Source organism: Acromyrmex echinatior, chromosome 7 (genome assembly GCF_024713525.1).
Source record: "Acromyrmex echinatior isolate Ae372 chromosome 7, ASM2471352v2, whole genome shotgun sequence".
Lineage (NCBI taxonomy): Eukaryota > Metazoa > Arthropoda > Insecta > Hymenoptera > Formicidae > Acromyrmex > Acromyrmex echinatior.
Window position 1 is genome coordinate 1,991,675 of NC_141858.1, and position 26,333 is coordinate 2,018,007.

The following is a 26,333-nucleotide window of genomic DNA, read 5'->3' on the forward strand; positions in this document are numbered from 1 at the left end:
TAAATTTTTGAAACCATTCACAACTTCTCTCACTTAAGGCAGCCTCACCATATGCTTCTACAAGCAATCGATGAGCCTCAGCTGCAGATTTCTTCAAATTAAAGAAGTAAATCAAAAGTTCCCGCAAATGACGCTTATTCGGCTTAAAATTCGGCATTTTCGCACAAAAAAAATATATGATGCTGATACAAAATCGCTAGTATTTCAAGATTATGTCGTTGACAGATGTCCAACCTTATGATATAATGTTTTACATCAGACAATTTTAACCATAGCTTGCTAGTGGCGCCGTCTTTTGTCAAACGGCGGAAACTTATTTGTACACCTAATATTTTAATAAATAGTAATATTTTTTAAATCTGTGCTCTAATAAAAATGTATGGAAATATATTATAAAATAAATAATATAAATCTCAACTTTTTAATTACATTATGTATTCGAGATTATTTATGTAAAATTATATTATGATGAATGAACTAGTTGTCCAGTAAATAAACAAAATATTGATTTGTTTTATATCTTTGGAACTGATTAGTGAATCGCAATAAAACTTTGTATTAATTATTCTGAATATTTGTACTTATAAAAAAAATTTAGATTTTGTTATCATTTTTAAATTTTAGTTTATAATAATAAAAATAATAACAAATAAAATAAATAAACTATAAAAATGTGTTGTTTAATAAAAACAGAATATTTTGAACTTTTATAAATATATTGCAGTTTGTTTAACATATTATAACATATCATGCCCGTGTTTTGCCAACGCCCGTGGTATAGCGAAGAGCACGCATTGCCGAGACGCATTCATCAGTCTGACAACAAGATCGTCAGATTTGGATGTGAGTTGTCGGCGTGTTCGGACATGTCTCTTGATTGCTAACATCTAACATTTTTCGCGGTGTTCTGTATTTTCTATTATACAATAATAAATGCTTCTTCTTAACATTCGTGTTGCTTATTTCGACAGTTCGGGAATGCATATGCGCGTCCGCGACCTCGTAAATCGGCCGCGCGGGCGTTCTCTTTTTTCTTTCGTTGAAATATTTTCCCTTATGGCCAAAACTATTTTCAGAATTAATTTTACCTTAGTTCTTTTAACCGCTATTCTAAAAGATGTCACTCCCTCCAACTGAAGGGTTCTTTTCACGAAGTTATCCAACAAGGCGGAGACAAATTGGGCACAAACAATTTTATTCCAAATCGGATGTATTAAGAATAGAAATAGATAATTGCAATGTCAAGTATCCTACAGGGGAACAGATTATAGTTAAATAAATCATAACAAAAAATAATGAGATTTTTGCAAGAAATTGTAAGATCGGGGAGCACATGATAAACATTAAGGACCTTTCCCTCATAAAGCAGGCTCCTCGACGTATTCCAATACAAATGAGAAGGGAAGTAAATACAATTATTTCGGAAATGAAAGATCAAGGAGTAATTGAGGAATCTAATAACCCATAGATATCATTTGTGATGTTAGTTAAAAAAGAATGGAACAATAAGGTTTTGAGTATCGCGAGGTAAATGCAATAACCATAAAAGATTTCTATTCATTACCCAGGATAGATATCCTCGATTAGCAAGTATTTGGTTCACCACTTTAGATTTAAAAAGCGGATATTGGCAAATATAAGTTCATCCGAAAGATAGGGAGAAAACAGCATTTTCGGTCGGTAACGGTTTATGGCAATTTAGAGTTATGACTTTTGGTTTATGTTCCTGCAACATTTGAAAGAGTAATGGAACAGATTTTAAGAAAATTTCTTTATAAAGTTTGTTTAGTTTATCTCGACAATATAATTATTTTTGGAAAAAGGTTTGAGGAAATGTTATTAAATTGTAGAAAGATGTTTCTCCGGTTAAGGAAGTAAATTTGAAGATAAATTTAAAGAAATGTGTTTTCTTTAATAAGGAAATTAAATACTTATTAGGTCATGCAATATCAACAGAGGGGATCACTATAGATCCAAAGAAAATAAATGCTATGAGGGATTGGTCAATTCCTCAGAATAAAAAACATTTAAGAAGTTTCTTCAGGTTTTGTATTTATTATCGAAAATTTATGAAAGAATTTTCTTCTCTGGCAAAGCCTCTCTTTGCATTAACAAAAAATGGGACTGAATTTGTTTGGGAGGAGAGGCATCAAAGTTCTTTTGACGAATTGAAACAGGCCTTAACTTTCTCTCTGATTTTAGCATTTCCTAAAATAGAGGGAAAATTTATTTTCTATACAGATGCATCAAATCAAGAAAAAAGAAATAAGATGGTGTAAAAAAAATAATTGCTTATTTTAGCCAAGTATTAAATAAAGCCGAAAAGAATTATTGTGTCACACGATGCGAACTTTTAGCCATAATACAGTCGGTAAAATCGTTCCATCATTATTTGTATGGACAAAAGTTTTTAATTCACACAGATCATGCCTCACTTAAATGACTGATGTCTTTTAAAGACCTAGAAGGCCAATTAGCGCGCTGGATGGAAAGACAGAAATATGATTTCGAAATCATGTATCGTAAAGGTCTTTCACATAAAAACGCAGATTATCGAGATGACCGTACGCGAGTGAACAGTGTCGTTATAGCGCTAATATAGAGTTGGAAGACGTCTTAAAACAAGAAAATTCTGTTAAACGGATAGTTTTAGTCGAAGAAAATTTTAAAAAATGGGGAAGAGGGCAATTGGAAGATCCATGCATTTCATTTTTTCTATCCAAAAAAGAGAAAGACGGGAAAGGAGTGGTGGCAAAAAGTGGCAGCGAAGGACATGCGACCAAAGTTTATTGGTCCTATTGGAACTCTCTCGAAGTTAGAGGCAGTGTTCTGTTCAAGAGATGGCAAGTCCCTAATTTGAAAAAGATGGTTTTCCAATTAATCATATCTAGAGGGCGCGTGAACCAGATACTGGAAATGCATAACTTTCCTATTGGGGGACATTTTTGGTGTCAATAAGACATCAGATAAGATATGAAAGTGGGCGATGTGTAAGCAACGTTGGTGCTCCATGCGAAAGAGTCCAGATGGATATATTCGGACCTCTATCAGAAATTTCTTTTGACAATAAGTATTTACTAGTCGTTGATTGTTTTATCAAATGGTTAGAAGCTTTCTTTTAAAGAATGTTAGGTCCAAAACTATTGCGGAGACGTTGTTAAACAAAATTATTTCCAGACATGGGATTCCTCTAGAAGTTCACATCGATCAGGGAAAAAATTTCGAGTCGAGAGTCTTCCACGAACTGTCGCGCATACTAGGAATTAGGGAAATGAGAACAACCGCTTTGCATCCACAGTCGGACGGGCAGAAACGCCAACATCGTACCATCTTGGACTATCTGGCAAAATTCGTCGTTCCAAGAATCAGTAGGATTGAGACCGATGGATCCCGCTGTATCTATTGGCGTACAGATCTACCAAGCATGAAGCAGGAATGACCCCAGCAGAACTGTACTTCGCTTAGGATCTTCGTTTGCCCATCGATTTATTATGTGGCAGTTTTCCTGAAGCTGAGAAGATTGATTCTCTTGAGGGCTATTTAGGAAAGGTGAAAGGAAGCTAGGAGAGATCTATGAAACTATAAGGAAAAGAATAGATCTTCGCAAAGTCCTGATACGATCAAAAAGCTAGGCAAATCCATTTCAAGAAAGTCTGGCTGTATAATCCTCGGAGGAAAAAAGGAAGAACTACAAAGTTGCAGAGCAATTGGGAAAGTCCATATTGTGTAGTTAAGAAATTAAGCAACGTTGTATATTGTATTCGCAAGTCGAACAAATATAAAAATAAAGTAGTACATTCAAATAGGCTAGCACCTTATGCGGAAAGACAATCAGATTTATAATTATAATGTAATAAATCAGTAAATCAGAGCCCTAGTATTGCTTGGTGAGAGTAATAAAATCGATGCTAAGTTTTACAATATAAGCTGCGCGATAATGACTTTTTCAGTTACAGTTCGAGAGTTCAAAAGTTCGAGAGAAAGGGAGAGGGAAAGAGGGAAGAAGGAAAGGAGAGAGGAATGGAGGGAGGGGGAAAGGGGGGAAGAAGGGAGGGGGAGGGAAGGAGGGAGAGAAAGAGACGGATTTGTAAGAACGACACGGAAAAAAGAGGATCGGAAGACCCGTCGACTATGTCGAGAAGGAGTTCGTCGGCGATCCTCAGAAATGAGAAATCTCAACGGTGGCTTCGCGACAGAGACGGGTAAAAGAAAATTAGAGTTTTTTTTTTTTAAGACCGCTTCTCCCATGGTATTTGAACCGTGATTTTTCCACGGGAGAGAGGGTAAATTCCGAGGCGACGACTGAGGGCAGAAATACTGCCGTACAGTCGAAGCCCCCTCACCCCCTCCGGAAAAAAGAAGAATCAAATATTCAAGGCTTCAAGAGAAGAGGTAAGAGGATCCTAGAGTTCCCTTTGCGAAGATGAGGAGATGCCTCGAGTTCCGAAAGCGAGTTCCTCTGGAGGATTAGCTTTCCTCTGGGGAGGAACTGAAGAGGGATCCCCTACTCAGAAGAGAAGAAGACTCAGGAAACCTCAGGCATGAAGGATTGGACCCCAAGAGGACTGAATTCCAGAGACTTGAGCCGCAGAGCTTTGAAAAACTAGCGCAGTAAGGAGCAGAAAGCTAGTTAAGGGCTCTGAAATTCTTCGAGATGCCGGAACTAAAAGCCCCGAAGAAGCCGTGATTGTCGGGATGACAATCTTAAAGAAGGAAGGCAGTTTTGTGCCTGTGTTTTGCCGACCGTGGTGTAACGAAGAGCACGCGTTGCCGAGACAATTAGACATTCGTCTACAACAAGATCGTCAGATTTGGATGTAAGTTGTCGGCGCGTTCGGACGTATCTCTTGATTGCTCCATCTTTCGCGGTATTCTGTTCTGTATTCTACAATAATAAACGCTTCTTGTTCTTCTTCTTAATGCTTATTGTTCATTTTGGCGTTTCGGGAGTGCGTGTGCGCGTCCGCGAGCGCGATTTCGTAAATCAGTCGCGTGGACGTAACAATATAAATATTAACACATTTGTACAAATGATGCCCATACATCCTTAAGGTGATTCTTTAGCAAAGTGCCAAAAATTTGAGGTGCCTCACCAGAGCCCAAAAATTCAAAAATACAAATATCTGCATAATTTGAATAAAAACTACGTGTATATCTTAATAAAATAATATGGAATATACGATAGTAAAAATCAAGAACTGCATCTTCATCGAATAAAAACAAGATGAGATTATGTTTATTTCTCAAGGTTAAATTTATGTGTAAGTTTATGCACGTAAATATCTTTCCAGAATAGTCGTTGACCTATTACTTTTTTGTAACCATTAAAATTGTAATTTTTTAAATTATTATAATCTCGGTTTTAAAAAAAGTCTATGGTAAGATTTATGTGCAGTTAGTCAAAGAAGCGTCTACGAGCCTTATCACTAAATTATACGTGAAAAGTTAAATCTTCAATATTTTTTTTCTCTTATTTTATCGATAATCTACCGTAGAATTTTGTACGTCAATTTCGGTACTTCAATTTCATTATATAAAAAAAGACATTTCTATGATAATTCGATTTACTAAAGAACCATCTTAAGAACATCTTCTCAAAGTCAACCAAAATCACAAACTTATTTCTCCTTTGAAACCATAAAATCTTTTTATGAAATTCTTTCATCTTAAATTTACAGATTTTGAGAAAATCAATTGGATAAATTAAAATAGTCTACATTCCATATAAGTAAATAAAAAAATTATGTATATAATAAGTATATAAATAATGTATAATAAAATATGAGATTTTAATCCTTCGCTTTCAATGAACAACAATCAACGCAGGCGATCGATACATACTAATCACCAGTCGCGCGACACTCGCTGTATATTGTACTTATCCGTCAACATTTTTATGTACGGATACATTTTATATGGATATCCGGTTTGCAATATTAGTCTGAGCATATATCCCTATTTTGTATATGTGTATTATACTAAATTTTATTATTAAATAATTAAACAAATTTTTTAAATTTATTTATACTTTGATATACAGTGTCCCATTTTTATTTAGATGCCAAAATATCTAAAAAAAAAAACATTATATTTAAAAAAAAATAAAAATTTTAAATAAAATTGTAAGGTTTGAAGGGGGCCATCGAATGAGCTATTTAGATTTTGGGTCCGGAAAGTTTAGGTCCAATAAATCTTGTTTTCATTGGCTAGAACAGAATTGTTCCATAATAAATAAGAACTTTAAGGCGCATTTTACACTTATTAAGAGGTTTAGTAAAAAAAATTGTTAGGAACAAAATATTCTTACTTTTTGCGATAAAATCTGATGAATCTGTACAAACACTGTTTTATCGAAAAAAATTAACCTGAGCCTTATTGAATCCAAAGTGGGCCCATAATCTAAAATTTAAATAACTTATCTGATAGTCCTCTTCAAACTCTATAACTTTTATATTTGAAATAGGTTTTTCGAAAATGCATTGTTTTCAAGATATTTTAGTATAAATAAATACTAAAATTACTAGTATACTATTAGTATAGTATTAATTAACTTATAATAAATAAATACTAAGTTAAAATAAGACACCTTATACATTATACAGTGTTCGGAAATTCAACCGACAACGCTCGTGGGCAGATAGAGCGGACTAAACTGAATCAAAAAGTCCTGTTTCATTTTACAATTTTCAATTTACAATTGTGTGTGTGTGTGTGTGTGCGTGTGCGTGTGCGTGTGCGTGTGCGTGTGTGTGTGTGTGTGTGTGTGTGTGTGTGTGTGTGTGTGTGTGTGTGTGTGTGTGATTTCAGTTAATGGTTCATCTCTCATTGCATTGTTGCCTTATTTCTGGTTTTGTTGGACTTTGCAACAGCAAATTTGCTGATGCCTAACCATTTGCAAGCTACTAATGATTATTGTATTTTATTTTATGTTATGTCTACTATAGTCTATTGTATCATATTTTATGTTCTATTACTCTGTTAACATATAGTCTCTCATAAAGCTTCACAATAAATTAAATTAAACTAATTAAACTAAACTGATGATTTTCTTTTCTTCTATCTTTTTCTCTGTTCCGTATTTCAGCTATTCGAACATTTAAATGGCCCTGAAAGAGAGAACGGAAAAAGAAAGAAGTGAGATAGAAGTTTAGATGGCGTTATTGAGCAACTTACTTATTTCGCGCATGTGCACTTCATTTTGGATCATAAAATCAGGAGAATTGCGCTACTGTATATACTGTGACTCTACGTTGACAATAGCGCCACAGAATCAGACGGCAGTCTGGCAAAACCGATAGCTACACGCTTAAGCACGAGCCTATGTCCGTGTGCTCGCCTGCGGCGCGCCGAGAATGAACGAGACAACGAGCTCCTTCTCATACTAGTCGCTTGTTTCAAGCGACCGAAAATGCTTTCTCGGCAATCTCGGCCACTCGACGACTGTAGGCATCAATAAAAAACTGAAATAAACTTATTGCGAAAAATATTGCCTCGGCCGGGAATATTTTTCGCAATAAGTTTATTACAGTTTTTTAAATTTAAGAAATTTGGGGGGATTGTTATAATATTTCAGATTGATTGCGTTGAAAATCCGACAACCATATCGGCAATTATCATTTCTGAAATTAATTCATTTATATGAATATATATAACAGTTTAACATCTTAACATTCAGACCTTCGTATTTAAAATAATGTATTCAACATAAACAGTCTTCTTTCCAATCTTATTGTATATAAGTTTTAATAAATTGTAGTAATATTCCTCCAATTAATCCAGAATAATATAAATCAATGTTAAAACATAACAGTTTACGAGATATTTAATTATTTACGATTTTTCATGCGCGTTATATAGTATACCCCTCTTTCATGAACTCGAGTAGCAAGAATAATTCAGTAGAAGTAAAATTTTACCGGAAAAAAATTATAAACCAGCATTTCTTTTCACGAAAGTCTCGAAAAGCCAGAAAAAAAAATGCGTATGTTTGAGACTCGAGACTTATGAAGAAAATATGCGAATAAAAATCGAATCGTTGCAAAAAGCATGTTTTTCGCTTATAAAACAAAAGATATTAACTGTACGTGCGGAAAAAAATTCGATATAAAAAATGTAGATATAAATACCCACAAAATGAGACGTGGAACATTAATATCGATCTATTAGTTCAGTAGAAAAAAAATTAACGAAAGAGGTATTTTTTCACTCGCTCTCTGTTTATTGCGATTTAAACGCAAAACTTTGAAATTCTCGTAAAATGTAGCCCTAATGAACAAATCTAGCCTTGAACGAGCTTGAAATGTTCATTAGTTTGGCAAAAAGCCATTTGTTCTAAAAACCTGTCTGCGGAAAACTTAATTTTTTCATCTTTAAGCAGTCGCACTTCAATTTACAAGAGTGATTTTTCTTCTTCAAGAGTTGTACTATCACATACATTTAATAAAAACGATTTTTTGCAGTTAAACTATTATAAAATGACTTTAAAAAATGGGTATTTTTTTCCATATAAAAAAATATATGAAATAATTCCGTTAATATGCATCATATCAAATAGCCATGTGACATTCGACATCTGACATTTTTCTATAAATTTAAAAAAAAAAAGATTACCCTCCAATTATTAGGAACCGAGATAACAGTTATTTTTCAAAAAATCACTGTGGCTCTAATTTTTAAGATTAAGAGTTCTGTCTATTACTAATTTGTCAAGGAAGAATTGAATTTGCTGTTAAAAAAATTTAGAATTGTAACCATGAAGTTTTTTGTTTTTTGAATTATTTTTTTGTTTATTACTAAAAAATCATGTTTGAGTATAGAGTGCATGTCTGATTAACAAATTTAAATCACATTAGTTATGTTTCTTTATTTAATATGTTGTAAAAAATGTCCAATTAAATGTACGGAATTATTTGTACAAAATTGTTTTTGTGAATTTAATTGCAGATGCTATAAGAATATAACATAATGTAAACTATTACATCCCGATAAAATTCTCTCTTTTCCTTATTATAAATATATAATTAATACCTTATTTTTATCCTATCTCTCAGTTAATATTTCGTCTTAATCTTGATATTTCGTCCCTATTTTATCTTTATTTCAAAATCGAAAATTCTTTTTCTCTTTTATAGGAGGGTATATTCAGTTCCTTTATTTAAACAATCAAACCAACAGATAGATACGTTATATATTTTTATGCGTCACACAGACTATCTATCCTAAAGAATATTTGAGAATATTCATGATCTCTCTCAAAGAAACCTTTCTATAAAATAATAAATAAATAATATATTAACGTTATATTAGTGATAATGTATATTACATTAGCGTTTAGCAATTAAGCAATTAATAGCAAAATAGAAATCTTCCCGATTGCGAAGACGAATACCTTTTTTTCTTCTTCCAATAAAATTAAACCAATTTTAGATATATGATTCAGAATGTAGTTTCGCCTCGCATAAGGATGTTAATTAAGAAACATTGAATTTTTATTATAAATTATTAAAATTCTCAACTATTAAGATTAAGCTTGTACAGTGGAGAGTAGAGCTTACGCGAAGCCTTGCTGCCTTATCTTAAGGAAACAAGCACGAGTATAGGTTCTACCAAACCTTGAAGAGTATTGATTGATCCTAAAAGAACACTCCCACATTCATTTCTAAAATATAAAAGGAGCTGCCAAAAGCAGAAACAAGCATTCAATTCATTCAATTCTTTCAATTCATTCAATTCATTCGAAAAGCAGAAGTAGAAACCTATCCAGTATAGTCGGAAATTAGTTAGATCAAGGTGAGAACTATCGCGCTTCGTCAGTAACATACTCGAATGTTTTTCTTTTCACATTGTTTTATTATTCTTATTAAACAAAAATACTGAATTGAATCAGTTGAAACCTAACTCTCTGCTCTGTGTCCCATTCAATTACATACAAGTACGTATACATGATCCGAGGGGCTGTTGCGACTGTCGCTGCCAATAGCGTGGCCCTCGTCTTACGGTAGTTCTTCGGGACATTGATAATTCTTTCGTATTATGCCTACTAAAGGCGGACGAAGTAGGCCTCCATGCCTACTAAAGGCGGACGAAAACTGCGAGAGAAGAGATTAAGATTTCAAATAAAATCAGCTCTCATTTCCAATCACGATCTTTTCCCTTATCCAAAAATTAGCGCAGTTATTAGATCAAAACAAATTGGCAAATTCAATCTGCGAACGCGTATATACTCTTAAGAAATTGAAGATCAATCTCACGTTCCTAACTACAAGAACATTCGAAAAGTCGATCCACGTAAGTTCGTCTATAAGCTTCGTAATCTTTTTGGCACCGAGTTCAAGATTACCAAAAAATTATGCAATACTTTCCAATGAACATTCCTAACCGCACAATTTGATCTCCGATCCCCGGATAAATTGCTTAAATGTAATGACTAACAAAAACGGAGAAAATTTCAACAGCGACATGACATAACAATATAAATAATTAATATAATAAATAATTTGCCAAATGTTAGCATAACTGTTAAAGATATAACACTAACTTTCGCAAATATAAAAGTAAATTAGTGTTATACGAAAAATATATTTTGCAACTATATTCGATAGTTACACTAATATTTGGCAAATTATTTATTAACTATTTGTTTATATATGTCATATTTGCATCTGCAATTAAATTCATAAAAATAATTTTGTACTGATAATTCCATACATTTAATTGTCCAATTGGATACTTTTTACAGCATATTAAAGAAACATAGCTAATGTGACTTAAATTTGTTGATCAGACATGCACTCCATATTCAAACTTTAGTAACAAACCAAAAACATAAAAAAATTAAAATTTAAGGAACAAAAAACTAAAAATTTCATAAATAATTACATAAATATATAAATAAAGATTCTCAATCTTAAAAACAATAATTAGAAATTCAGAACAAGGCTAATGAGAGTCTAACGCTAATGTAAGAGCGAAGAGTTAAGAGATGCAGATAATACTCAGGTGTTGGCAGTTATCTTGATTTATTGTATCGAACGTTTCGGCTCACTTTAGAATCATCTTCAGCGAAAAAGTAGAAACATAATGATACATCGTTGAAAGTAAGTCATTTACAAATTGACAGAAATGCAATAATCAATACGCCATATAAATTATAATTGTACTATTCAATAATTATAAAATCAATAATAAATGTGTGACTTTCCTCAACGAGAAACAAAGAAGTTCACAAACATTGATTCACAATTTTCATAAAATATAAATTAAAACAAGTTCCTCAGATTAATAGCGTGTCAGTTCATCTTGACGTGTTATTTAAAATTGAACGTTACAAAGTGATAAGGGAACTTCTAAACAAGCAATGACAATAAATAATAATAATAAGAAAATCAATTCTCTCTCTAATAAAATTTTCCAATAAAAATTGTTTATAAAATTCCTTGTAAAGATTGCGATACGTCGTATGTTGATCAAACAGATCGAAAATTAAATCCACGAGAATATCTGAGCATCGCAACCATATCAACATCAGTAACAAGAACCAATCATAGATCATTGTTTACTTAGTTTTAATCATGAATTTGATTGGGAGAATGTCCAAATTCTTGATAAGGAAAGATTTCTTAATAAAAAACGTTTAAATTCAGAAATGTTTCATATATACATGCAGAAGAATAGACTTAACTTAAAAACAGACATGGATTGCTTGCACTACTCATATGCTTCCTTATTAGACACATTAAAACAATATTGAGATTTGAATTGGTTATAAGTTGATTCTCTTATTATTATTTATTTTCATTGCTTGTTTAGAAGTCCTCTTATCACTTTGTAACATTTAATTTCAAACAACACGTCAAAATGAACTGACACGATATTATCTGAGGAACGACTTGTTTTCATTTATATCTTATGAAAATTATGAATCAATGTTTGTGAACTTCTTTGTTTCCCGTTGAGGTGACACGTTTATTATTGATTTTATAATTATTGAATTAATAGTACAATTGTAATAATTTATATAGCGTATTGATTACTGCATTTCTGTCAATCTGTGAGTAACTTATTTTCAACGATGTATTATACGTAGGCTGCTGGAAAAGTTTCTGCAATCTAATACTTCCAATGGCGCCAACGTTCTTCTGCTACTATCATATCCGTAAGACGTTTTTAATCTATAATTCAGTTGACAGTTTGTACTCAAGCCAACTAGTTTTATTTGCATAATATTTTAAAAGAAGTTATTTTGTGAGAAAATGGAAATTTCGCGTGAAAATTTTCGGGCAGTGATTTTTTACGATTACAAATGTAATTTAACTCCGAAACAATGCATCGATCGACTTCATTTGACTTTTGGGGATGAAGCACCATCCAATAGGACTGTTTATAATTGGTTTGCCGAATTCCAGCGTTTACGTACTTTTCTTTGTGACGAATTCCTGTGAAGGTCGTCCATCCACGTCTGTTATTATCACTAATGTTGATGCTGTGCGTGAAATGATTGAACGAGACTGGCATATGACATACCGCGAGATTCAAGCATCCTTAGGCATTGACATGAAAGCAATACATACGATTTTGATCACTTGAGCGTATGGAAGTCGTTGGATTCTACACAATTTGACCAAAGCTCAAAAACAGACTCGTGTTAAATGGAGCAAAGAAATGCTCAAGAAATTTAACCGAGGTCGGTCAAATTTGGTCTACAACATCGTTACTGGGGACGAAACATGGATCTATTCGTATGAGTCCGAAAGTAAATAACAATCCACTGTTTAGGTATTTCAAAATGAACCGAAACCAACAAAAGTTGTTCGTTCACGCAGTGCTGCCAAGCAAATGATTGCTTGTTTCTTCAATTATACCGGACATGTGGCTTTAGAGGATCGAAGGACTGTAAATACTGATTGGTATGCAACAATTTGTTTGCCAGAAGTCATAAATGAATTGCGTAGAACAAATCGAAATCGTCGCATCATCCTTCATCATGACAACGCCAGCTGTCACACAGCACGTTAAACCGTTGATTTTTTATCCAGTCGAATAAAAATGTCGAATTGATGACTCATTGTCCGAATTCACCTGATTTATCACCTAATGACTTCTTTTTGTTCCTAAACATTAAAAAGAAGATGCGTGGTGATTTGAGTCTCCTGAAGCAGCTGTTGAAACATTTCGTACACTGAGGTTACAGTCTCAGAGTAGAAAAAATGTTTTGAAAATTGGTTCGAGTATATGCAAAAATGTATCGATCTCAAAGGTGAATATTTCGAAAAACAATAAAGCCATTTACCGAATTTTATATGTTTTTTTTCATATTGTTTGCAGAAACTTTTCCAACAGCCTACGTATTTCTATTTTTTCGCTGAAAATGACTCCAAGTGAACCGAAACGTTCGATATAATAAATGAAGATAATCACCAACACCTGAATATTATCTTCTAACTCTTCGTTCTTACATCAGCGTTAGATTCTCATTAGTTCTCTCACTTGTTCTGAATTTCTAATTATTGTTTTTAAAAATTTCGTGATTACAATTACTTTGCAAAACATTTGGTTAAGCTATTTGTTTATATCTCGCCGAACTATCCCAGATTTTTAAAAAATGTTTCTACGTCAATTTATTGCTGAGAAAATGTAAATTTAACAAATTTTAATGTACAAAACCAGAGACGCGCAAATCGCCGAGCGACCCAATCTTCCCCACTCGACCCAGTTAAGGAGGCCAGACTCTCCTTGCACTTATTAAACGCTTCTTCAGCCACCGGCGTCCATATGATTGGCCGTTTGTCATTTTTGCGTGAATCGCGAAGGTACTCATTTAATGGTGTCTGAACGATAGCTGCATTATGCACTAATTTACGATAAAAGTTGACAAGCCCAAGAAAACGACGCAATTCGACTATAGTGTTAGGCCTTGGAAACTCGCGAATAGCCTGAACCTTATCGAGTGTTTACACCCTTCGCTGTTAATCGTAAAGCCGAGGAATTCTAATTCTTGAGAATGGATTAAAATGGATTGAAATTTTTTTCTATTCGAATACGTATTTTAAAATTAGCAAATACTTTTTTTTGGATTTAATTGGATTCAATTAGATTCAATTGGATGCAATTGGATTGAAAAAAACTGCATTTCCTATTTCAAATTTTTAATTGAACAATATTCACAATGTGTTGTGTGTGTGTGTGTTTTGTGTTGTGTTTTCACAGAAAAAGCTAATATTATTTTTAGATTGAAAGGCATAGATATACTCCATGCAATATATATATATTCCTATAAATGAATAAAAATGCATTGAAATTCAGAATTGAAAATTCTGAACACAAAACACATTGTGAATATTGTTCAATTAAAAATTTGAAATAGGAAATGCAGTTTTTTTCAATCCAATTGCATCCAATTGAATCTAATTGAATCCAATTAAATCCAAAAAAAAGTATTTGCTAATTTTAAAATACGTATTCGAATAGAAAAAAATTTCAATCCATTCATTTTAACATTCGTGAATCAATATTTCTGAAAATTTGAATCCATTTCAATTCATTTCAATCCATTCTCATTTGCTGGGGACCGCGCCGGCTTCCCTCACTCCGCCTGACACACTCGCTCGCGTTCAACTTTCCAATGGTTTTAAACAAACTTTTTCGGCAGCAAAAAATTTGAGAATATTTTAATAGCAAATTCAATTCTTCGATAAATTGATGTCAGACAGAACTCTTAATCTTAAAAATTAGAGTCACAATAATTTTTTGAAAAAAAATTGTTATCTCGGTTCGTAATAATTGGAGGGTAATCTTTTTTTAAATTCATAGAAAAATGTCAGATGTCGAATGTTTCACACGCTATTTGATATGATGCATATTAACGGAATTATTCCATTTTTTATACGAAAAAAAATACCCACTTTTTAAAGTAGTTTTATAATAGTTTAACTGCAAAAAATCGTTTTGTTATTACGTGTACGTAATAGTGCAACTCTTGAAGAAGAAAAATCATCCCTGTAAATTGCTGTGCGACTGTTCAAAGATGAAGAAATTAAGTTTTCCGCAGACAGATTTTTAATGAACAAATGAGCTTTTTGCAAAAACTAATGAATATTTCAGGCTCATTCAAGGCTAGATTTGTTCATCATTACGAGGGCTACATTTTACGAGAATTTCAAAGACTTGCGCTTCATTGCTTAAATCGCAATGAACAGAGAGCGAGTGAAAAAAAGACCTCTTTATTTTTTTTTTATTGAACTAATAGATCGATTTTAATGTTTCCACGTCTTATTTTGTAGGTATTTCGAATACCTACATTTTTATACCGAATTTTTTTCCGTACAATATCTTTCTTTTTATAAGCGAAAAATATGCTTTTTGCTTCACAAGTCTCGAGTTTCAAACATATCATTTCTTTTCTGATGGTCTTTCAAGACTTTCGTGAAAAGAAATGCTGATAATTTTTTTACGCTAAAATTCTAGTTTCATTGAACTATTCTCATTACTCGAGTTTAGTATAAATCATGTCAAAATGCAACAGTTACGAGATATTTAATTGTTTACAATTTTTCATGCGCGTTATATAGTATATTCCTCCTTTATGAAGGAAGAAACTATTCTGGATTAATAGGAGGGATACACTATTACTACAATTTATTAAAACTTATATGTTATTTAGAATGCCCCCCGCCCCTTATTGATGCCTAGGGCCGCCGAACGGCCAAGATAGCCGAGAAAAAAATTTTCGGTCGCTTGAAACAAGCGACTAGTGTGAGAAGGAGCTCGCTGTCTCGCGCTGCAGGCGAGCACACGGGCTCGTATTTATATATGTATTACAGCGTCACACCACGACCGAATAAATGACCGAACTTATAAGCGTAGAAAAGTGACGTTTTGATAACGAAATTTATGTTGCATGCCATTTCGTTATTATTTGCTTCATTATGAAAATGTGACTTGTCTCGTACTTATCAAAGTCGTAATTATCGATGAAACTAAAGTTATATTGGAATTTTATATGTATATTTTACTCGTTTCAACAGCTGTCGGACCGTGTTTCTGTCCGAATACAGGCACACTTTACGTACCTTTTATGACCATTTACTGACTGTCAAGGGAGGAAAGGATAGTTTTTATCAATTTTTACAAGTGTTTTAAAACGATTTCGTTTCATCTATTGTCTTTATTTAAAAATGGCATGCAACATAAATTAACGTGTCATTCCTCGCTTCTGACGTCACGATTCCAATATGGTCAGGAGCCTTAAAAAATTCTGGAAAAATTCTCAAAACTTTATAAGAAGAAAATAAACTTTTGTTTTTCGATGTTTTTCTGTAAAGTTGATAATATTTGAGTAAAAAATTGAAAATCAATATTCAGTGACATTTGGTAAATATTATAATATCTTATTAACTATTGCGAAATTTAGTCCTTAGACTCAGTTTAGCCGCTCTACCTGCCCACAAACGTTGTCGGTTGAATTTTCAAAACATCCTGTATATCAAAATATGAATAAATACATATTTATAAAGACAAAATAAAGGGCTACGAGCCAAGCAAGGTCTTTAATGCTAAAATATCAAACAATGAATAATGATAATTCTAAAACATACGTTTCAATCCCGATCGAGTTATTCTCAATGTTAAACATGGAATTAAAAGATATAGTAACAAGAAAAATTTCGAGCCCCGCATGTAATCAATGATGGCTCCTTGCCATGATGAAAATGAATTTCTGTCAAGCTAGCAGGACCAAAAGAGTAGATTCGAAAAAGACCTTTTGAATTATTTAGTGCTTATTTTGTGCTAATTTGTGTTACAAAAAACAATTTTGTATCATTAAACAATTTTGTATGCATTTAGAAGAAACGTATAGCGCTGCTAGTTTAACATCAAGTTAATAAGACCACAAGAAAAAAAAAGAAAAATAAAATAAGATTTGAATAGTACTGATTTTGTGATAATTTGTGCTATCAAAAATAAGTTAATATATTGATCCTCAAGAACTAACCCGTAATAAAAAGGCTTAAGAATAAAGTATTCTTCGCTACGAGTAGAATCAGTCGCTACTTCCACAATAGAAGTGTTATAATTTGTGCCGATAAAATATGAAGTTTCAGATTTTATGCTCCCGCTACTTCTTCGGAAACTATCCCCGATTCTTATTAAGCTCTAGTAAAGTATCCTTCGCCACGGGCAAAATCAATCACTACTTCCACAATAGAAGCATTATAATTTGTGTTGCCAAAATATGAAATTTCAGATTTTGTTTGCCCCACCGTTCATTTAGAAACTACTCCCGATTCCTATTATGCTCAAGGGTAAAGTACCCTGTGCCATGAGTTTCCGAAGGAACGGTGGGAGTGCAAAATCTGAGACTTCATATTTTGACAGCATAAATTATAGCGCTTCTATTGTGGAAGTAGCGATTGATTCTGCTCGTGGCGAAAAATACTTTGCTCTTGAGTCTAATTCAGTTAGGAATTAATCCTTAAAGAATGGATCAATATATTAATTCTTTTGATAGCACAAATTAGCAAAAATCAGTATTATTATTTTATTTTTCATATCCTTTTTTTCTTCTTATATATCCTGCCAGCTTGAAGGGATGCAAAATAAACATTCAGATGAAAGAATATTTTGTACGAAGTTTCATCTCAAAAGAGCCACTATTTCAAGATATTGAAAAAAATGTGATTTTTCATCAGTATCTTTTTTCTCCGCTAAATCTAAACAGATCTTTAAAAAAAAAAAAGAATAAAGAATACAAAAAAAATTAGAGTAAAAATTCTTTTTGTCATTCTTGGTTCAAAATTCTGTTTTTTAAAAATTCAAGAATTTTTTAAATCTTTTATTATTTTATTTTTGTATGATCTGAATGTTTGACCATTTCTAAAATAATTCAGCAGTTAAATCTCATCATATATTATATTCAAAATTTTTTGGTGGAACATGTATGGTATAACATGTTTTGGTATAACATGTCGAAAAAACATTGAAAAAAGAATAAAAACCGTTTTTTCGATCCATTTTTCGACCTAAAATATACCAATTGACATATTTTAAGTTATTCTTAATTTAAATATAATTGTATTAGGCCCGATTGCAACGTTATTTTGATTTTAAGTAAGGCTTAAAGCTCTTTCTCTGTCTCTTTTTGGCTTTAAAACGAAACAGAGAGAGTTTCAAGTCTCACTTAAAATCAAAATGACATTGATGCAACTGGGCCTTAAAAGTGTAATTTAATTTTGAGGGTTTTGCAAGAGATGGCACTAATGTCAGTGTTGTCAAAAACATTCCATCGCAGTTGTTGCTTTACTCCGTGATATTTAATCATTTGTCAACGATAAATGCAGTAAACATTATGTTTCCTAAGGAATATTTTCGACATCCGTTGCTTTTGTTTTTTAATCAGAAGAAAACAGCGACTGAAGATCATAGAATTCTGATAGAAACTTATGGTAATGTTGCTGCATCAATTAAGACATGTGAATATGAGTCCAAACGATTCAAAAGTGATTTCAATGTTAAAAAAAGATCGCTCAAGATAATCAAAAAAGCTAGAAAATGCAGATTTGCAACCATTATTTAATGAAAAGCCAACACAATCTACTTCAGAACTTGCTAGAGAATTAAATGTTGATCGTACAACAGTTACTAAACATTACGGGAAAAATTCATAAAGAAGGAAAATGGATTCCACATCAGTTATCAGGAAATGCCATTACAAATCGATTGAACATTTGCATTTCGTTGATCGCCAGATAAAAAAAGAATTTTTTGTATCAAATTGTTACTAGGAATGAAAAATAGATCTATTTTGATAATTCCAAATAAAAAAAATCATGGGTTGATTCAAATCAACCAGCAACATTCACTTCCAGGCACAATATTCATGGTTCAAAGATATTACTGTGTATTTGGTGGGATCAGAAAGTTTGTATACTATTAAATTCGAAAGAAACTGTCACCGCTGATCGTTATCGACAACAATTACACAAATTAAAGCAAGCATTAGATCAAAAACAACCTTCAATTGCGAGTAAGCGATGCAAAGTAATCCTTTTTCACGACAATGCTCAATCTCGCATTATCAGTAAAGTAAACGATATTAGAGCTGGAATGAGAAGCTTTACCGGCAGGGATTTAAAACAATATAAAAAATACCAGATCTATATCGGTATTTTTCGATATTTATATATTATATAAATCAGGGGCTAAAAATGGAAATACTTTTATTATCAATAATATACAGGTATTATCATCAATACTTCTATAAAATAATAGCGATATATGAAAAACCGAAACCGAATAGAGTATTGAATGTCAAATACCGGTATACGCATAAATTTTCGATAATATCAGTGTTATACCGGTATTACTATTATTATATATAAAACATTATTTTATACTTAAGAACTTTTATACAAATTTATTTCTAAAAAATTTATTTGTAAATGTGCATATAGCTTTGATGTATGAATATATAGAGTTCACTTCACAATCAACAAAATTATAACCTTATATTGATATTAAATATTCTTAAATATCAATGATAATTTTATTCTGTTACATAATAAAATATGAGAAGAATATTAACGAATCTCGTATATGAAGATTTTTCTTATGATTCGGGGTGTAACGTATCTGTCTGCTTAATAGAAATTTGCGAATATGTAAATGAAATTTATATATTATACATTACAGGTTCGAAAATTCAACCGACAATGCTCGTGGGCAGGTAGAGTGGACTAAACTGACAAGGGAACCTCTCGAGGTGTTCAAATTCTGATTTTAATGAAACTTTGTGAACTTGTAGCTCACGAAAGTTTTACAATAAAATTACTTCTGTTCACATCAATATTTTTAAAAAATAAAAAAATTTTATTTAAAAAAAATGTTTATTAAAAATATTATTGATGTAAATAAATGAAGGTAATTTTGTTGTAAAACTTTTGTATAAAACATTTTTTGATATTTCGAATAGTTTTTGAGATACAACGGAAAAAGCTGAAAACTGCTGTACACGTAAGGGGCGATGTCACTTCAAACCATTTTTCCGCCCCAACTGATTTTCTGTATTCATCTCTTTATATGACAAAGTTTCATTAAAATCAGAATTTTTTGACACCTCGCGGAGTTCTCTTGCGAGTCAAAAAGTCCTCTACTATTTTGCAATTTTCGCAATAGTTAACAAGATATTATTTAAATATCGCTGAATATTGATTTTTAATAATTTTTTATTCAAATACTATTAACTTTATAGAAAAACAGCGAGAGATAAAACTTGTTTATTTTCTTCTCATGAAATTTTGAGAATTTTTTCAGAATTTTTATTATTGTATTTTCTCATGTTGATAAAAATAGTTGCCAATAATAATTACTAAATAGTTGATAAAAAATTCTGAAAAAGTTCTTAGAGTTCTATGAAAAAAATAAACAATTTTTATTTCTCACAGTTTTTTCTGTAAAGTTAACAGTATTTGAGTAAAAAAATTGAAGATCAATATTCGACAATTTTTAGTAATTAATATCTCGTTAATTATTGCGAAATTGCAAAATAGTAGATTGGTAGATCGGTAAAAATGGTAAAATAGTTTTTCGACTCAGTTTACACAGTTCCGCTGTATTTACACAAAAGCACTTGGCCAAAAATTGCGGAACACCTGTGATATAGTATTTTGGGTGGATACGTGCGTGTGTTAGAATTGCATTTAACTAGTCTTGTAGAAGGTCCCAGAAAAATTCCAACTAGATCTTGTTCTAGGTGAACAGATCTACAATTTGAGGAAAGTAACGACTCATTTGAACGCTTGAAAACTTGCGAAAATCGATCTTGAAATTTAGTCATTTTTTTACATTAATCTGATTATATTTCTTAAGGCGTATAGAATTAAATGAATTATTGCATCATGTTCAGCGACCAGAAAAACATACACATTTAAAATCCAGATCAAGCCATTTTTGCAAATCAAACATGTATTAAAGAAAATCGAAACTTTGATTTAAAAATCGTTTACTAGCGACCTCTAAATCTTAATATTTTTTGATAAAAATTTAGAGATGTTCTTTTGGCATGAAATGAAAGCTTTCGAGCTGAAAGCCCGATTAAAAAAAATGTCAATCTAATATATACTGGGTGTCTGACACCACCTATGCACCCCATTCGGAAACAGAGCATTTTAGAAATTGCATTTCATATTCTAATAGCTTATCTTGAGAGCTTTCCAAAACGCTATAATCAAATATTTTTTCATTAAAAACTTTTTGAGTTATAAAACTTGAAAGTTTCAATATTTTGACAAAATACAATAATGTCGAATGGCCTTGATAAATGTCATCTTAATAAATGTCTTCCGGGACATGATTCTGAACAACATTCAAGAGGTTTTAGCCATCAGTTAAACTCATTGCCGACATAATGCCGGCGATACTGTGACTTTCAAGTTTAATAACTTAAAAAATTTTTAATAAAAAAATATTTGATTATAGTATTTTGGAAAGCTCTCGAGATAAGATACAAGAATATGGAATGAAAAATAGGGTAGTGTATCATTCGGAAAAATCAATACGACCTTCATATAACTTTCAAACGACTATTCAAGATCAAACTAATAACACCATCTTATGTACATCTCGAAACCATACAACTTTTATAGGAAAAGTTTTTTCCTAAAATGCTCTCTTTCCGAGATAAAAGAAATGTATGGGTAGCTCAGACACCCGATATGTATATATATAATATACATATATAAAATGATATACATATACAGGGTTGGCCATATTCGACGGAAAGATGTTTTTTTTTTCAATCATGGGAAACGTCGTTACTCGATCTAACATCTCTTTCCCATGATTGAAAAAAAAAAAACATCTTTCCGTCGAATATGGCCAACCCTGTATACATATATCAAAAATAGGATGTTCCATTAAAAAAATCGATGTGATCTTGGCGACGTCACCCAGGTCAAATCAATGGTATCTTCTTATGTCTCCCTCCAAATCACAACTTTTGTTTGAAACATTTTCCGTATCTACCATAATTTTTTAGAAATCTTAATACATTATTTAAAATGGGACACCCTGTATATGTATATATGTAATTATTCGAACTGCACGCCGAATTGATTTCTCGGATTTACAAACTGTAGTATTATCATGAATTAAATTGACAAGCAATTTTTATAATTTAATGTTCAATTAGGCATCTTATTAGAAAGATGTTAATATGTTGAAAAACTGTAAATAAATTTATTTAAGAATATTATTAGAGCCACGGTAGTCTGAAGGATTATGTTCATACAAAATATAGAGATCCGAGTTCGACTTCCGAGGTAATATTTTTTGTAATAAATTCATTTACAGTTTTTTAGCATATTAACATCTTTCTAATAGGATGCCTGATTGTGCGTCAAATTATTAAAATTGCTTGTCAATTTAATTTGTGATATTACTACAGTAGTTTAATTGCGTTTATAAAAAATCAATTCGGCGCACTACAAATGTAGTATATATGCATGTACATATATAGTATATTTATATATTCATATATAACTCAGATTGAATCATTTAAAAATTAAAAATCTTTGATCGTTACAGCCATTACTTCTATTTCTTATTGTTAAGTTTTTAATATTATAGTATTATTTCGCATAGATTAGACAACGAGAATTCCATCTTCTCATTCAGAAAAATTAACTTATTAACTTATTTCAGTATTTATTCCATTTAAAGCAAAGACCAATTTCTAACTTTATTAAGCATGTAACTAATAACATGATAAATTTACCTTAATATAATATAGTATCAAGAAATATGACAAGTTTTTTATCTATAATATCTATTTAATCCAAAATAAAAGAAATACTGAAATCAGTTAAATTATTTTTTTTAAATGAGGAAAAAATAGAATTCTCGTTATTAATCTACGCGAACTGTATAATATTAAAGTTTTAAATTATTGTCTGCTGATGTGGGATCGAAGATAAGTATAATTATATTTAAAAACTTCAAATATGTTAACTGATACATTTTAGAAAAATGATGAAAAAATAGTTATTTTCCGATATGTTCCATCAAATCTAAAAATCTGAAAAAATTACGAGTATAATTGTGATAAGATTAACTGCTGAATTATTTTAGGAGTGATCAAACATTCACATCATATAAAAAATGCGATTTTAAAAATTCTTGAATTTTTTAAAAACAGAATTTTGAATTAAGAATGAAGAAAAATTTTTACTCCAATCTTTTTGATACTATTAATACCCATGACTTTTTTTTAAAGATCCGTTTAAATTTAGCAGAGAAAATAAGATACTAACAAAAAATCACATTTTTTTCGATATCTCGAAATAATGGCTTTTTTGGGATGAAACTTCGTACAAAATATTATTTCATCTGTATTTATTTTGCCGCCTGTGGCGGTCAATTACGTGCGAGACCCAAAATTCCCCTCATGCTACTATATCATTTCAAATTATTAAAGACGGTATACAGTATGATTTTTTAAAACACAACACGCAATATTCTTTATTTCATATATATAAGTTACAATAGAAACAGTTTTATTTACTATTATGTTTTATCTTCGTACTAGGAACAATCTTCGCACAAATAAATTTTAGTTTTTTATATGTTTACATTACTGTCTCATTTTTTAAAAAGTTTTTTTTACAGAAAATCTAGATTTTTTTCTTGATTTGGATCTCAATTTACTTTGTGAATTTATATGTATTGCACACTCTTGCCTTCAAACTTTTCTGTTCCTTATTGTCCTAGTTCACATTTTTTTAACTATTTTACTAACTATCTTATAGACATTTACAATTTTCTTTCAATCATCATCGGAATTGCACCTTGATGGATTCAGAATAGTGCAGCTGAGTGGGACTGGAATTTTTACACGGAAGTGTGCAGAATTTCAATATTATTGTATTTTTCTTATAATAGCCTGAAATGCGGCCAAAATACGAATATTGTAACAATAAGTAAAAAATAATCGTTTTATAAATTAAACTTTAATTGTTTGCGCAATACGTACCGCGCCGTACTCTAATTTGCCCAATTTTTGTTAAATTTTTTAAATTTCGATAATCCTTAATTTATTATTATTCTTTTGTATGTTTTAAAATACAATTTATTTGATATTTTAGCCTTAAAGATCTCATTTGGCTAATAGCCCTTTATCTTGCTTTTTAATTTTTAAATTAATTGAATCTTTTATTTATTAATTGAATTTTTAAAATAAATGTTTTTCATTAATACATTATATATTAATAAAATATTTTTAATAGTGGTTACTAATGTGGTTTTAGCCTAGAAAAATTAGATTTTTTTGGATGCAAAATTGCCATAAAAGATTTGTTTGTGGGAAGTTGTTCAAAATAACGTATTATACAATATACTAAAAGACTGCCAGCGGACTTGGAAAACTTTTCAGCTTCAAAAAACTCATTAAAAATGTGATTTTTCAAAAATATATCAGAAAGTATCCATTTTATCATTTTATCGAAAGGGTCACTATCAAAAAGAAAGCTGATAAAATAACAATTTTTTTTTTTTTTTTTTAAGATCGTACGATCAATATTTTCCGTGATAGAATTTTTTAAAGAATGTTGTATTTTTGATTCGAGAACGAAGCGAATTTTCAAACCTTTTTTATAAATATCTCGGATCTGGCTATTTTACGTACAAAATATGTCTTATAGAAATTGAAGGTTATTGAATTCCCTATATACAAAATTCAATCATTTTTTATTCATTCTTGTACTACCAATAGTTTTCGAGTTACGATTTTAAGAATGTTTCCCTTTATTTCTGAACGAATTTTTTAAGAATTTTTACGAATGTTTTATGTAAATATCTCGGATTCAACTACTCTTACGTAAAAAGTATTTATTATCAAATCGAAAGATTTTTTAATTCCCTTCAAAATTGTTTTTCATTGAACCTCGTACGATGAATAGTTACCGAAATATAAATAAGTTTTCTCAAATTGTAATAATAAAGTTTTAATGAATAACTTGCTTGTGACTTATCGTTTATAAAAACAGACATTCTACATAAACAGTCGTAAAACTTATGAAATTAGTTTGAAAATGCTTTTTTTAACCTCAACCAATAATTCCCGAGATATGATGTTACGATCCTCAATTTATGTTCAAATATGTTTATTTATCAAGACAGTGTGTAATCGAATTAGAAAAAATAATATTCGTATTTTTCTCAAAGTTTACATATATTTATATACGATCCTAGTTGCGTACCCCTTTCCAAAATTTATTTTTGGAAAAACAGCTTTCAGAAAAATCGTCTTTTTCCAACATTTTCTTAAAAAAACGTGTTATCCATTACTTTTTTATGTATATCTTAATTTTTAAAGGACTTATGTAAAAAGTAAAGTATACCAAATTAAAGCTCAGAAAACTTTCTATAAAATACTTTTCTTTCTTTTCTGTCCATCAATTTTTATGCAAGATATAGTTGTTTGAAGAAAATTTTCTGTGATTTTTTGACTGAAAATTATGATTCATAACTTATATAAAAACGGTGTATTTGGAAAAATTAAGATTTTTATTTAGATAACGATACTTTCTAACTTCTTAATAGATAACTCCCTTGAAATTTTAATTAGTTCATATTTTTAGGACCAATAGTTTCGAAGATACAAGTACGATCTTATTCAGATCGCTAATTCTGATAGTAACTGTAATACCACAGAGCTAGTGTGATATATATATATGCCTTTTTTGATTCTCATACTTTAATTATGAAAATGTGAACATTAACTCTCAGTACACAATCCAAAAAAATCTCCGTGCATACACAACGAATAATTCTAACATGACATTTTTCTTTTGCTTGTATCTCGGATTGTAATGTATTAATTTTTTTTTTTAAATTGATCATTTAAAAACTGAAAAAGAAAAATTTTTGGGTAAGAAAGTCAAAAAAGTCATAGCACAAAAAATATTTTGCAATAAGTAAAAAAAGATGCAATAAGGAAAAAAACGTGCAGCTTTCAAAATTGGTTTTGTTATTTTGATGTATACTGAGAATTAAGATTTTTAGAGTCAAATATAATGTAAAAAATGAAATTGATGATCCGAAATAGTAGGAAAAATTCGAAATCTTTCGAAGTTCGAAAAATTTCTGGAAATCTTAGAAACATATTGATTTGCTGATTATCAACTTTTTCGAATTTTTCCTACTATTTTGGATCAGCCATTTTTAATTTTTACGTATCCGTATACATACACGTATACATACACTAAAAAATAGTGAAAAATATTAAATAAAATATTAAATATATAATACAAGACACTAAGTTCGGTTAGTTATTTAAGCACATC

General features: G+C 30.9%; 1 protein-coding gene and 1 long non-coding RNA gene across 3 annotated transcripts in view; one reads left to right on the forward strand and one right to left on the reverse strand.

Annotated features, from left to right (window-relative positions):
• LOC147908951 (uncharacterized) overlaps positions 1–25,992 on the forward strand; it is a 30,865-nt gene extending 4,873 nt beyond the window's left edge. Inside the window, exon 2 of the long non-coding RNA XR_015545586.1 lies at positions 345–25,992. This is a non-coding gene — a long non-coding RNA (uncharacterized LOC147908951). The remainder of the gene's footprint in view (positions 1–344) is intronic.
• The window catches only part of mahj (LisH and WD40 domain-containing protein mahjong), a 107,950-nt gene that overhangs the window by 73,147 nt on the left and 8,470 nt on the right, over positions 1–26,333 (reverse strand). The gene's annotated exons all lie outside the window — the stretch shown is intronic.